General features: G+C 38.1%; 1 protein-coding gene across 6 annotated transcripts in view; it reads left to right on the top strand.

Moving 5' to 3' along the window:
* The window catches only part of grin2db (glutamate receptor, ionotropic, N-methyl D-aspartate 2D, b), a 295,775-nt gene that overhangs the window by 84,049 nt on the left and 198,806 nt on the right, over positions 1 to 12,920 (top strand). For 3 of the 6 annotated variants that reach the window (XR_015511125.1, XM_087286721.1, XM_087286720.1), the window contains exon 1: positions 4,716 to 4,905. The exons of the other annotated variants lie outside the window; for them this stretch is intronic. The gene's annotated coding sequence lies outside the window, so the exon portion shown is untranslated. Of the gene's footprint in view, positions 1 to 4,715; positions 4,906 to 12,920 lie in introns of those variants that run through there. 6 annotated transcript variants of the gene reach the window in all.

Genomic DNA, 12,920 nt, shown 5'->3' with positions numbered 1-12,920 from the left:
TATATATACAGCATATGTTCTAGCTCAGACGTACTGCTAATAGATTCCCTGAGTGGAGGAGATGAGGGAACGGATCAGTAGTTTATGTCTTAAAACACTGTTCCCAAACCAGCTCCTGGAGGACCCCCAGCAGTACTCACTTTGGATGTCTCCCAAATCAAACACACCTGATTAAACCCGCCAGCTCATTAGAGTTCTCCAAGACTTTAAATGGGTATGGTAGATGAGGGAGAAATCCAAAATGTGAAGCGTTAGGGGGCCTCCAGGAACAGGGCTGCAAAGGACTGCGCTTTAAATGGCCGAGCGGTATTTCATCAATATCGCTGCGTCACGCTGGGATTCAGTAAGGAATGACCTTCTGAAAAAAACATTGACCATTTATCATTGGAGCTCACTAAATGAAACACACCAAGTGTCAGTATTAATCACAGGCTATTGAGTTTTTGGTTTATTATTCGATTGATAAGTGACCACGTTCACAGGACCACAGTTTAAGAAAAAAAGATTTAAAAGGGATAGTTCACCCAAAAATTTAAATCTGCTGGCCATCCTAATTGTTTGTAAATGTTTTCTTTAGTAGAACCCAGGCCCGGATTGGCCAATCAGGAGGACCGGGAGAGTTCCCTGTGGGCCGGTACGTTTTTTGGCTGCGAGGGTCGGTGTTTCTAGCTGCTTGCACTCTCAGCCGTCACACTTTTATCCATTTATTTATTTATTTGACCATAGCCTAACTTTTTTTATTTATTATTTTGCAGCAGCTCCGCTCTTCTTATTTATTGTCTCGCAGCCCCATGAGCAAAATGCAGCCTGCAGAGTAATGATGATGTAACTATCATTCCGGCCACACAAGTGTAACAGCGCCATTGTGGTCCAGTGGTCAGCTTGTTGCGTTACAATGTCGTCGATCTGTGTTCGATCCTCACCTGAGTAATTCTTTTATTTATTTATTTTTTTATTGTTAAGACATATAAAACTGTAAGGTTGTTGAACATTTAAAGTTCTAAAGCAGCTGTTTTCTTGAAAAAGACATGATAGTGTAATTAGAAACTGAATTGGAATATTGAATACCTTATTTTAATAGTCAGTCGTGAACTGAGGTGGGCCGGTCTAATGCTTGAAACTCCAGGGCTGAAAAGGAGTCCCACTCCGGCCCTGTTAGAACTTTAAAGAACATTCATTTAAAACTTAGGTTAAAAGTTAGGTTTTGGCTTACCTTAAAAGCTATGGGCATGTCTAGAATGAAAGGGATAGTTCACCCCAAAATGTTAATTTTCTCACTATTTACTTATCCTCAAATGGTTCCAAAACTTTGAGTTTCTTTATTCTGTTGAACACAAAAGATATTTTGAAGAAACCTGAAAATGTGTAGCCACTGAATTCCATATAAAAAGGTAAAAAAAAAAAAAAACTATTAGGTTAATGCAGGTTCAAATTACATTTAACTACTTATAGTTAGGCGCACACTGAATCTGCACGTGCAGAATTCTGCAGATTTTTTGCCCATTATTAATTATTTTTATTTACTTGAGTAAATGTGTGTAAATCTATATTTATTCTGTTTTAAAATTAATTACAGCACAGGTGTCAAACTCAGTTCCAAAAGGGCCGCAGCTCTGCACAGTTTAGTTCCAACCCTAACTAAACACACCTGATCAAACTAATTAAGTCCTTCAGTCTTGTTTGAAACCTACAGGTAAGTGTGTTGGAGCAGGGTTGGAACTAAACTGTGCAGGGCTTCGGCCCTCCAGGAATTTAGTTTGACACCCCTGAATTACAGTAATATTATTGACTAATATGAAAATGTTCATCTGATTTAAATACTATGCCGTTTTTACAGTAAGATTTTCTGTCTTTTAGTAGATATATTATATGAGAGACTTGCTTTGTTTACCAAATGTGAATTTGGACTTGCATTTTAAACATTAAATAAAAGTTAAAAAGATATATATATATTTTTTTTAAATATTAAGGTTTTAGTTATGATACTCCAAAAATAATTCCACAGAAATCCACAGATTTTTACCAAAATTCTCTGCAGAAATAACAAAAAAACATCTGCAGATTCCGTCTGGCCTAGCTTATAGTGTAGTTTGACCTTAATGAAAAGAGTCTGTTCTTATTAACAATATCCAATGTAATTCACTGTTGTACTTTCTATGGCCAGTTCAGCCAAGACAATCATTTAAAATAGCAATAAAGCACTAGTTACCGCTCATCGTTTGGATGATATTTTCTAACATTGTTTGTTGTATACTCCTCCAAAGAAGGAGACAAGTACAAGCTAAGCAAATTTAGCTCAAGAGCTGGCTTCAAGGGTACTCAGTGACTTTTTAGCCACAAGTAAAGACCCATGGTGGTGCACTCTCAGAAATAAAGGTACAGGAGCTGTCACTGGGGCAGTACCTTTTCAAAGGATACATATTTGTACCTGAAGGGTCTATAATGGTACCTCAAATGTACTTTTTAGGTATATTTGGGTAATAATGTGTACCTTTTAGGTACCACTGTGGACTATTTGGGTATAAATTTGTATCTTTTAAATAGGTACTGCCAGCCTGATCTCACGAGAAAACTTAAGTATTTTACATTTTGCCAGTTTAGTGGCTAATTCGTACGAATTCGTACGAGTTCAGTCGTACGAAATGGTACGATTTTTAAAAGGAGGCGTGGCACCTGACCCCACCCCTAACCCCAACCGTCATTGGGGGATAAGCAAATCGTACTAAGTTGTACGAATTAGATCGTACGAATTCATACGAATTAGCCACTAAATGAAAAAGTTACGAATTGCCGTGAGATTGTGTTGGTACTGCCACAGTGACAGCTCCTGTACCTTTATTTCTGAGAGTGTGGGGAAGATGGAGTCTGATCTGGATGAACCGGGATGGGGAGGTGGACTTTCAGGAGTTTGTTGTGCCGGTGGCTGCTCTCACTGTGGCATGTAATGAGTTCTTTGTAGAGAGCATGAAAAATTAAATGACCTTCCATGTATTACTTCATCTGCAAGAAAATGTTTTCTATGTTTTTTATCAATGAAATTCTGTGCAGACGTGTGCGTTTAGATTCATCTGTTTGAGAAACGCTGCTTTAATCTTAATGATTATGACCAAAAAAGCAAAATGAAATTGCTGAAATGGAAATAAATACATAATGATTAAAAAGTACTAAAGCTTCTAATGAATAAAGTCATAAAGTCAGACTTAGCAGGGGAAAAGAGAGGAAGAACTATGTCCCGGTGTCCATCAAACACTGTCTGAGCTGCGATCCTGATCCCATAATGCTATTCGAAATTTATATAAACTGAAAAACACCCTTAACGTGTGGTACGGAAAAAAAAAAAATCTGTTAAAATATAGTTTTTTAACTGTTATTGTGCAAATTTATTAGATTAAACTAATATTATTGAGGTCTACGGTTGCAGGTCTCCAACTTTCTTCAGGATATATTCTTTTGTGTTCAGCAAAAGTAAGAAACACTTAAAGGGTGAGTAAATGATGACATAACTTTCAGTTTTGGGTGAACTATTTCTGTTGGCTTCTTACAAGATGGTTTTCTGAAGCTAAGCAATCAGTCTGGAACTGCTTTTTTTTTTCCTGCGGCATTATTATCATTAATCAAGAGCATCTGCAAACAATGCTGAGTGTGTTGATAACGGGAGCACAAGTTCCTTGGTGCAAAAAGGCATATATCAGATGGGATCTGTGAAAAGTCAGGCTTCGTACAGTAAGTTACCTGTGATCACTTCCTGCATTGAAAAACCAGTGTGCTTTATAAAACCTCATTGCATTGTCAAGAGCCAAATAGGTGTGCTTGTGTATGTTTCATTTGACTTTAAAAGTGTCAACAGCCATTGACTTGCATTTTGTGAATCGCAAAAATAACGGTTTAAACACTATTCAACTCTCTAGTGATGATAAGTCACCTTTCTCAGATGTTTTTAAGAGTGAACAAATGTAAAGGATAAATGGTATTAACTACTTTTTAAAAAAGAAAAATATATTATAAAATTAATATGTATTAACACGTCGATGCTCCACTGACACTGCAGCTTAAGCTGCTCCATCCACCGATCATTTTCCCGGAATAAGCAAGAGAAACTCATTCTGCGGAGGACGCGCGCGCACGCACGCACACGGTCGGTGCGTATTTTCTCTGCTGTCTTTGCAGTGTGGATACACGCGTGTCTGGTGACACGGACGGGCAGCGTGACGGACGCACACCTCTCCGTTTTGCTCGGGGAAGCAGAAGTGGCGATACGGCACCATTGATTCGCAATACGGGATGATGGGAGGGGAGAGAGAGACGCGGAGGGGGGCTGCGGGGGGCCATGCAACAGAGGACTGAGTGGCTCTAGTAAATATTTATATTGCATGATGATATGCGCGAACGAAAGGAGGAGGTGTGTGTGAGAGCGCGCGAGTGTGTGTATGTGTGTGTGTGTGAGGTAACGAGGAGAGAGAGAGGAAGAGACCTCGAACCACCCAGTTATTAATATTATTCCACACCGCTAAGTTTAGCATTCAACACGTGTCGCTAGTGATGGAGAGAGCGCGCGCGCGCGAGAGAGAGGCAAGAGAGGCGCGCGCTCGCGATAGAGGGAGGTTGACGGTTGACGGTTGCTAGGTGACGAGGCGCATATACTGAATTTTAACAAAAGAGCGGAGAAACAGGGAGAGGGAGAGAGAGAGAGTGGGAGAGAGGAGCGCGCGCGCGAGAGAGAGAGTGAGGAGGGAGCGGGAGATTGGTGGAGAGAGAGAGAGCTCGCGAAAATTGAATACATGTAGAATATATATTTCTAGGTGTATTTTCCCCGGAGAAGCCGCAAAAAGGGTACCTCGAGAGGAATGATGTGAAGAGGATGGAGGGCCGAAAGGAGAGAGGGGGGACAGGCGCGTGAAAAACACAGTAAGTAACAGTTTAATAAATACCGCTGTGTTTCTGCACGGACTTGACTGCGTGGAGAGAGGAGACATGGCACTGACAGCGCACCGGCGGCTCCGGGTGAGGGTACTTGGATGCGCTATATGTGGAAAAGATGGATGGCACGCGATAGAGAGATGGATACGGCCGGCGCGCGCGGGGGTTTGACCCTTCTGTCATTGCTGCACGCGCGCTCATATGCCACTGCTCATAAGCCCACTTGTTCCTCAGTCAAAGGCGCACACTTCGACTTTTCTTGCACTCTCACTGCACAGATACGCGCAGAGCTATACAGCAACACGCGAAAACGCACGCGCCTGGAAACGGCACTGAGACACGCGCAGTCTGCGGGCACAATTAGTGATTTTCATAAAAACAACAACTGTGAAGCAACTGAATATTGAAACGTGTTTAAAACGCCGCTTCGGTGCGGCTAATGATCGTGTCGCTGTGCCGCGCTGTCAGACTGCTCGTCTCCAGTTGTGTATGTAAACTGCGGATTTATCAATTTTACTGAGCACAGTCTCTCTTAGTGTACGTGTGTTTGATACTCTTGCTGCCTCAGTGCGCTGTGAGCTTATTTAAACCGCACAGCTTTTCATTTTCGAGTGCATTTCGTGTTTGGAATCATTTAAAGGGGAAGCCAGAGAACTGACATGTCTTAATTCAGCAAATGCTGTCATTTCTCAAAGTCTGGCCATTTGCTTTTTAACAGTTGTGTAAGAAATAGCTGAGATTTATGAGCACAGCTCATTATGTTCATTTCATATGAGCCCATCGCAGGCCCACAGTTTTCCTCCTGCGATATGAATCAAACCGTTGGCGTTTAGATGAAGTAAAATCATTTATGTGGGGCTTCTGCTTCATATTCTGTAATAAGTTTTTACTCCCTCCTTGCGCCAAACTTATTAAAGCTGTTATGAGGGAGCCTGGAGTCCTGCAGGGGGGGAAATGTGAGGTCTTAATGTCCACCAAGACAGGCCTGAGATCAGCTCTGCTGGTATAAATCATACACAGAAGACATTTGAGTTCAATTACACACGTTAGTGTAACGGCATGTTGTGCAACGTGACCTTTCCTAAGTAGTGATTTGCTGTCTCCTTCACATCTTGTCAGATAGATGCATATCTTAGTAAAAAAAATAAAGATTATGACCACCACATTTATTGAACAAGGCATGTTGTGGATACCAGACACGCAAATCAGCAAGGACTACATACACACACTGCAGTACTGTAATGCGCACAGCAATGTTAATGTGTTGCCTTCAGTGTCAATATAGCTTCACTCCAGCGGTCTGTCTTACAGCTGCTTTCCAGGCTTTACTGTAGCGGGAGGGGGGTGCACTTATAAGGAAAGAAGGAGACTATGAAAGAATTGAAAGAGTGTAGATTGAAAGAAGGTGAGAGACCATAATGCACTGAAGAGCAGGATGTGGCTGAGGTGTGGATCCAGATGAAGCTGGATGGGGAGCAGAAGGAGGGAGCGAGAGGAGGAAACGAAGGAGAGGAAGAAAGCGAGGAGAGGAATTGAATATCTGAGAGGGAACATGGTTGGAGGGCTCAGACAGTGAGATGAGAGCTGCTTGAATCAACGTTTGCATTTCTCTTGTGTTTCAGCACATTGATTCTGTATCTTCTCCTTTACCTTTGCTCTCTATCCTCTCTATCGTTCTCTCCCTTGGGCTTTGAGACTCTAGAGTATTGCTGCTTTTTTTAACATCTCCCTTTCCCCCCTGCTGAATCTCTCTCTGTATTAGTCTCTTCATCTGATTACTTCCCTCTATCTCCTTTTTTTTGGTTAGTGTAGCAGAGTTGATGAGTCCAGCATGCCGAAACTGCATCCAACTCCCCTCTCAGTATCCCCCCGTTCACTTAAATGTGACTAATTAAGGTAAAGCTCGTTAACACAGAACATCAATTAGTCTTTAACGAGATCATAGGCTGGTGTTTGAAAGAGATTACATTGCTCCCTTTTCCCTCAGCTCCCCAGCGGTTAGACTGGCTCGCTATTGATAAAGGCCACGCTCATTTACATTGGACCTCAGAAGCAGTTTGGGTGCTCGGGGTCAGATGGAGAAACAGGAGACTCTGGTTGCTCAGACATTCAGACCTAAATTCGTAACAGCCCACCCTGTCTCACAGAGAGAGAGAACTGTTACTGCTTTGGGAGCCGTTTTATAAAAACGTGGGATGCTTGGATGGCTGGCGGAATGAGAAAGTCTAGAGGTTGATTTTAATTTAAATTGTTTTCAGTGATTTGTGGTGTATAAGGCAAAACAAAAAGTTTAGTAAATCTTTATTATGATATAAAGTCAAATCTTTGAGATGTATTGTCAAAATTGTTACACAAATCATAACAGAGATAAAAAATGATGGTAATCCATAAACTGAGATACTAAGTTGCTATAGGTAAAGTTAAAATTGATAGATTAAAATTAAGATTAAAGATCAAATTAGTACACCGAAAAAATGACAAGACCCAAAGTGTAAGAAAAGTTAAGATGAGTTTCCATTCTCTGTTTAACGCAAAAGAAGATATTTTGAAGAATGTTGCAAACCTGTAACCATTAACTTATATAGTATTAGTTTTTTTTTTTATTAAGGATGTCAATAGTTACAGGGATGCAACATTCCTCAACTCATAAATGTTTGGACCCACTTGAGGGTGAGTAAATGGTGAACTATCTGAACTATGTATTAGGACTAGTAGTCCAGTTTTGCAGTGCCTTTGGTTGCAGGAGTGTATTTCCAATTCACCCCGCTGACAAACTTTGATTTGAAGCAAAAAAAAAAAAAAAAAAAAAAGAAGAGAGTAAAACTGTGTGATTGTCAAAATCTAAATGAAAATTAAAGATGTTTCCATTTTCTGTGGAACACAAAAAAATAAAAATAAAATAATAATTGGAGGAATGTTGCAAAGCTGTAACCATTGACTTCAGTAGTATTTGTTTTTTCCTATGGAAGTCAATGGTTACAAGTTTCCAACATTCTTTAAAAAAAAAATTATTTTAAGTTCAACAGAAAATGAAAACTCAAAAGTTTGGACCCTTTTGAGGGTGCATAAATGTCGAGTAAATTTTCATTTTTTGGGTGAACTATCCATTTATTATGTCTAGTAGTCCAGTTTTGCAGTGCCTTTGGTTGCATGAGTGTATTTGCAATTCACCCCCCCCCCCATTTATTTTCTACACATCAGGAATTATAGCAGCGCGACAACCTTTGTTGTGAAGATGAGTTTACATTTTCTGTTGAACACAAAAGAAGACATTTTGAAAAATGTTGCAAACCTGTAACTATCAACTTCAATAGTATTTGTTTTTCTTACCAAGGATGTCAATGGTTACATGTTTCTAACATTTTTCAAAATAACTTATTTTGTGTTCAACAGAAAAGGCAAACTTATCAAAGTTTGGACCCACTTAAGGGTGAGTAAGTGGTGAACTATTCATTTAATAAGCTTACAAGTCCAGTTTCGCAGTGACTTTGGTTGCATATGTGTATTTCTAATTATTTTTCCTCCCAACTTTTTTTTTTAAAAGCCAGGAATTATACCAAACTTTGATTTGAAGCAAAAAAATAAATAAAATAATGAGACCAAAAAAATGTGAGATAGTCGAAATCTAAATGTAAAGGGAAGACTGTCAGATGATTGTCTTAACGAAATGTCGATAAACTGTCACAGTTTTAGCAGTCCAATTTTGGAATGTACAAAAAGTAAAAACTGCTACACATTAAGTAATGTATATTTAAAAAAATAATAAAAAATGATAATATTGACGTGAGAAAATTATAAATATGTGGTTATAACGAAGTTATTGTCAGATACGAAGTTATAAGATTAATTAAAACTAATAATATTTATAAAAAAGTCATAATTGAAAAAAAATTACTGTTTATGAAAGTAAAAAAAAAAAAAATTTAAAACACAAAATATATGTCAAATAAGGTTGAAAAATTCAAATTGTGATATAGTCACAATTCAGACATATAAAGTAGGAATGTCCAGATACTGCATATATATATATATATATATATATATATATATATATATATATATATATATATATATACTGTATATTTTCATTTTGTTTCAACACATCTATAGTTATGCGTTGGCACAGAGTTAGACCTTTCTTGAATTCACACAGAAACAGCAATGTGTGCGGCATGACATCACTTTGTTGCAGAGACGCTATCGGTTAAACGTTGGCGAAATAGAACACGGAATCAGCTTGCAGCGGAAAGCACGAGTGTTGCTGCGTCCCAATTCATATACTATCTGTCCTAAATAATATTTGAAAGTAGAATTAGTGTCTTAAATTGTAGTATGTGTTGAAAAGAGTATGCCAAAGGTTCCCGGATGGTTTACTGTTTCCGGTCAAAAAGAACCATCCATACTCTAATATTGCTCACAGTACATTGCGTGTTGGATGTGAATTCGATCAGAACTACAAACACAAGTGAAGTGTAAATGAACTACACGCATGATAGACATGCGAGACCAACCATCAAGTAGAGAGGCTTTGGTAAAGATGTTTGTAAGACTGTTAATTAATATCTAGCCCACTGGAGAATATTTAAATTGCGTCGTTTGTGTTGTACTGTTTGTTAACAGAGATGTTGAAATAAGGTGAATTAAATAAAAGATAAAGAACATCCTGAATCATTTTTTTCACTCTTCTTTTTTCTTTTTTTTTTAATGTATAATATAAGTATCGGATCAGGTAGATACTCTAAATCAGTGGTACTCAAACTTTTTGCATCAAGTACCACCTCAGAAAAAAAATCTCTCTCCAAGTACCACCTAAATTAGCAGTATTGAAATTCAGTAGTGTAGTAGGCCCAGTAAAGCAGCTACAACTCTGCACAGTTAAAAAAAACGTGGCAGATTACCTCAGAAATATAGGCTAAATGTCATATATGGCATATTAAATACATCATTTTTTATACATTTTGAAATGTATTTAGCATGTACATGACATATTTCATTCCTCCACGTACCACTAGAAGGAAGCCCGCGTACCACTAGCGGTACACATACCACAGTTTGAGAACCACTGCTCTAAATCAAATGACTCAGACATGATCAGGACATGCCTAATATAAAGTCTAAACGGACATTAATAGAAAAAAACATATTGCATAAAATGTAATTATGAACAAAACATCAAATGTATGAGGTGTATTCATATATAAGGTAAATGTAAAAGAAAATATATTCGTTAAAGCCACAATGCTGACATAAATAGAAATGATGACAGTCATACAGTAAGCAGAAAATAGAAATTCACATAGACATAAAATTCATAGATGTCAATTATAACAAAATGTGGACATTTTATTAAATATTTTCCATTATTATAATTATGAATTTTGTTCTCATTTTTAATTCATTATTTTTAAATAATCTTTTTTTTATTTGACTGAAATGTGGTTCACTTGATTGTCATGTTTTTAGATTACTGTTTCACGTAAGATGCTGCAATATGCAAGAAAAAAAAAAGAAAAAGAAAAGACCGAAAACTATTTGGAATGCATAAAGCTCTCCTTGTAAATGCTACCTTACAGTGTTACAAAGCGGAGGCCAAGTGCTAGTTAAGAAGCGATGGAAGAACAAGGATGCGAAGGAGAAAAAAAGGATGAGAGTGTTTCTATGATCCATTGTAGCGATGAAGTAGCTCTGAAAATGTTTCTTTTTATAACAAGAAGCCGGAAATGTTAGCATATTAAAAGAGGAAACATTAACACAGAAAGTGTAGCACTCAGCGGCATCCTGTTCTAATCAGCCATGAGTTTCCACAGGAAGCCGAGTCCTCCTTTTCACCCATCTCCACGGTTACCGTAACCACGGATATTTCTCTCCAACTAAAACTGCGGTCCTGTACAGTGTCCACGGAAAATCCCTGCAAGACTTCCCTCGCCTCCACGCACACCTGACAGTTAAACGACACTCCGCAGGCTCTCCTTCCATTCATCGCCGATTTCCAATCAAAGACGAGTCCATAAAACGCTATTGACAGATGCAAACTAACAATGGCTGGGAATCAAACAAGTGAGGCCGTGCTTTCCCTCGGGGAGGTTTCTGGTGATAAGACGGGTATTGTGCTGCTGTTTCTGTGAAGTGGAGAGGTGCAGGGATGGTGTACAGCAGCTGTTGGATGAAACGAGATGAGATTCAGGGCCAGTGAAATGACACGGATAATGGTGGACCAGACTGAGGAGACATTTTGGGCTGTATGTATTCAAGGTGCTGATTGATCATACTGACAGTATGTTAATGGAGAAAAAGGAGGACAAGAAAGACGCCGAGCTTTTACCCGACGCGTCACAGTATTGCGGGATTACTTTTGGTTTAGATCAAAGCAAAAGCCCAAATGGTTGTTTGATAACTTTTAGTTTCACTGATGCTTTCATATGGAGCATATACATATTGATGCAGTTTCCTATTTGTTTTGTTAGCTTAAAGGGATAGTTCACGCAAAAACTGAAAAGTTTAATATTATTTACTCACCCTTTAATTGTCACAAACCTGTTTGAGGTTGTGTTCACATGTAAACAGGCATTATTTCCATATGTAAGCTCAATATTATTTCCACATTATTAAAAAAAATTCTCCTCACACATGACAATGCAAAAATGCACTGAGCTGTAAAAATATCTGGGTTCCACACAATTCCTTTATCAGGGAGTCCGCTAAGTCCTAAAGTCTTAAACCCCCTTTTCAAGATTTAAGATAAATTTATTGTGTCTCCAGAATGTGTCTGTGAAGTTTCAGTGCAAAACACCGATCAGATTATTTATTATACCTTTCATAACATTAGCATAATCTGCTTTAAACACTGTGTAGCTGTTTTTGTTGCCTGTTCCTTTAATGCTAGTTCTCCCTTCCCACCGTTCCCACGTGCTTGTCAGAGTGTACCTTAATCTCCAGCTGCATCAGATAAACAGCACAGTGACAGATATGAAGGAAGCAGATCTCATGTAATGTTTGTGAGAGTTAACTTTGCACGGCAAATGTGACAGGATACAGGTTAATATCCACTGCTGTATGGATATCCGTTATGTTAATGTACAAAATAAACCTGATTTAACGTCCACAAACCTTCCACAACCTTCCACAAACCTTCTTTTATAATTGTTCTGACTTGCAGCTGTGGTGATAAAGACGATAAAGTGCACTGTTTTAAAAACATCTTAAACTTGTAAAACTCATTCTTGATCCCATTTGATGATGAATGATGATCACAGAGAGCAGAACAGATCTTTTAATCCCAGTTGCTTTGCACACATCCTGTCTTGATTATATGATTATATGTTTACTACAGAGACATGTTAATAAGTGGCTATCAATCAATTTGGTGGGCGGGGAAGCCACACTTGTACATCACGTTGGAGTAGCCCTCAAAATGGGAGACTTTGGATCCTATTTTAACACCAGAAAAAAGAAAAAAAAAAAGGTCTTTATATCACTCCAATATGACTGTGGACACAATATACCTACAAACACGTCTGTCCAAACAGCTTCTAAATGTTGATTTTTTATCAGAAATGCCCTTTAAAATGTCTTGAATTAAAAAAAACTAAATTTTAGGCCTTAAAAATTGTGTTTTAGATCTTAAATCATTTTAAACAGGTCTTAATTTGTGCTTTGTCCAAGTAAAGCTATACTCACTTGGGCCGTCAACAATCCAATAACCAGTAAATCTTATTTTTTATATTTATTTTTTTTCATTGCAAACAGGTATACTTTACAAGAGCTGTTAGACATTTTTACAGCAAATTCCACAAATTAAATTCCCTAATCAGGAAAAAAAAGCTAAAAACAATTATACAATAATACCAGGCCATTCTAAAAATCTTAACCCTGCATAAGTCTAAAATTTCATTTTTATTAATCTTACAATGGTCTTAAAAGTCTTGACTTAATGAAACTTGCAGAAACCCTGTTTATGTTGTTCAATCCACTTACATTTTAAAACTGTTAGTAAATTGAACATA

This window comes from Danio rerio, chromosome 16 (assembly GCF_052040795.2).
Source record: "Danio rerio strain M-AB ecotype USA chromosome 16, GRCz13ab, whole genome shotgun sequence".
Taxonomy (NCBI): Eukaryota; Metazoa; Chordata; class Actinopteri; order Cypriniformes; family Danionidae; genus Danio; species Danio rerio.
The sequence above is the reverse complement of the archived record's forward strand: the minus strand, read 5'-3'. Positions and strand labels throughout refer to the sequence as shown.